Below are 2,786 nucleotides of genomic sequence, written 5' to 3'. Positions count from 1 at the left end.
CCTCAAACTGAAGTTACAGATGGTTGTTAGCCACTATGAGGGTGCTGTGAACTGAACCCATCTCTATATGAGCAGTCAGTGCTCTTAACTGCTGAGCCACCTCTCCAGCTCCAACATTCCAGGGATATTTGGAAACATAATTTGAATGGGATCATAAAATATAGAATTGTGTAATGATGTCTTCAAAGAAATTTACAAGAAGTCAGTACCAGATACATACTTTAGGACTCAGGCATGCTTGGATCTTGACACATCCACAAGGAGCCCTAACTAGAGCCCCAACCAGTCCCAGGAAGACAGGTGCCTGCCCTTTAGAGCCTCCTATCTCAGCCTCATGGTGCAATCTGACCCTGATAGCTGCTCTAGACCCAGAAACTTCTCAGGCTGTGCTCCCCCAGCAGGTGCACTACTGGTCTCTGGCCTCAGCCCTCTGTGCAAATAGGTTTATGACTCTGTGGTTTTGTTACCTATTTATCATACAATTTGGAAGCATGACTCATTGGCAGAAAATGTTCAAGGAAATGGCTAGCTATTGTGAAGCTGAGATAGGAAAGAGTTTTTCTGGGTTACAGTACAACTTGCCACTTACAGTTCTCGCTGAAAACATATTGCTGACACCACACAAATGATGGATGGGGCAGTATTTTTCTTTGCTCTATCACTCATCCTCCCAGACCTCTGCTTTCCTTCTTGCCTGGGCATTAATAACTGCTTTCATTGAATTAGCCAATACCTGATGTGTCATGCTCTGTGGATGGCGGCACACTGTGGCACATTCTCTGTATCCACAGTGACCTTTGACCTCTCCAACATCTCAAGAGGCAGAACCTGCTGCCATCTCCACTTTCCACAGAAAATGTTTAGGCTGCACAGTTCATGGGAAAGCCCAAGGTCAGACAGGAGGAAGGCTGAGGGCGGGAATGCAATCCAAGAACTTTCCAATGCCAAGCCTTGCCCTTTACCTCTGAGCTGCTCTCCCTCTTCAACTCCATGGTACCCAGAAACCCAGTGCAAAGTCACCATCTGCCCTACTGAGAGGATCTGGCTCTGCCTCACACATGGGTAACAATTTAGCTACTGTTTTATAGTGCCCATAGCACAATCCTTTGGCCAGTGCTAAAGTACAATTTTCTCCAAACGGTGAATCATGACTCTCGTGTCAATGAGAAAATGAATACATATTGCAGATTTTACTTAACTCTATATACATTTTGGAGATGGAACCCAGGGCTTTGCATTTCCTAGGGTTCTAGCACTGTGCTACACCTCCAGGCCTACCTACTTAACTCTTTAATAGGGAAACTAGTGAGATGCAATACCTAAAAAGGAAAATGTAATCAGGCAGGGTGGTATATGCCTGTAATCCCAGCACTCTGGAGCCTGAAGCAGGAGGATTGTTGTGAGTTTGAGGCCATCCTGGGCTATGTAGTAAAGCACCATCTCAAAATAAATAAATAATCATAAGAGAGACTATAAGAAGACAGGTGAATTTTAAACCAGGAGTATGGAAATGTGTACATGAAGGATTTGTCCATCATGGAGAAAATCTGCCCAATGCCTACTTCCTCCAGGATGAATTAATTACCGTGTCCATGAACCAAGATTTGCACTGTTGTGGTAGTCTGTGAACTGAGTTCTAGTCCAAAAGCACGGAAAGCTTGAACCATATAACCTGGGAGACCTTGGTTTGGGGACCACCAACACAGACCCTGAGTTTCTATTAGGAAAGTGTGCACCCACCCACCCACCTCCATGCTGTTTACCTGTAGCCTTTGTCAGCTTCCCTACTACACCAGCATGGAGTGATCACGAGGGACAGACCGGTGGCCCCCAAAGCCTGGACTACGTGCTATCTGGCCATTTCCAGATGAAAATCTCTAGCTTCATTCTATGGAATGGCGAATTTTCTTGCGACTTTCTCGGAAGCATAAATTTTTCCTTGTGCCGGGTAAGCTGCTCAGGGATTTGCGTGTTGTGCCAAACAGGTACAGAACACTCCAGAGACTCCTCTCAGAACAATGACTAAGGGAGATATCGGAGTATTAGTTTACAAGGGCTTGCCTAACAAAGTTGCTTAACAACAGGAATTTATTTTCTCAGGGGGCACAGTTCTGGAGGACAAAAACCAAGGTCAAGGTGTCCACAGGTGGGTTCCTTGTGACTGATGGAGGGTCTGCCCCAGGCCTCTCTCCCTGGCTTACTGATCACCTCCTGCTAGTTTTGTTTTGCTTTATTTTTGTTGTCAGGAGGGCTTGGAATTCACTATATAGTCCAGAATGGCCTCAAATTTGGGGCAGTCCTCCTTCCTGAGGCTCTACATGTGGCCCAAGACAATTCTTCTGCCAATGTGGCCCAGAGAAGCCAAAAGGTTGGTACCCCATCCTAGAGTATTAGCATCACAGCTGTGAACAACCACCTCCTGCTTCCTAACCACCACTTCCTGCTTCTGGTCTTCTATGTGCATCCGGGTCCTAAGCTAGTCATACTGAGTTAGGTGCTGCTCTGACAGCATCATTTTCATGTAAGTTTCTCTGTAAGGACTCTGAATAATCACACAGGAAGTACCAGGGATCAGGATTTGAACATCAGAATTTCCAGGAACATGATCCAGCCCATACTTTGGACACGGGCCAATTTGCATACTCAGGAAATACTCCTTGAAAATGGTCAAGTTCTCTACTCACCTGTGAGGATGGTGCTGCTACAGTTATACGGCTGTTTCTGGAGGAGACACACTGCATCCATTAAGTCTGGAAGCAAGTGGCTGTTGGTGGACAGCTCAAGTC

The sequence above is a fragment of the Nannospalax galili genome, unplaced genomic scaffold (genome assembly GCF_000622305.1).
Source record: "Nannospalax galili isolate Female #2095 unplaced genomic scaffold, S.galili_v1.0 scaffold773, whole genome shotgun sequence".
Lineage (NCBI taxonomy): Eukaryota > Metazoa > Chordata > Mammalia > Rodentia > Spalacidae > Nannospalax > Nannospalax galili.
The sequence above is the reverse complement of the archived record's forward strand: the minus strand, read 5'-3'. Positions refer to the sequence as shown.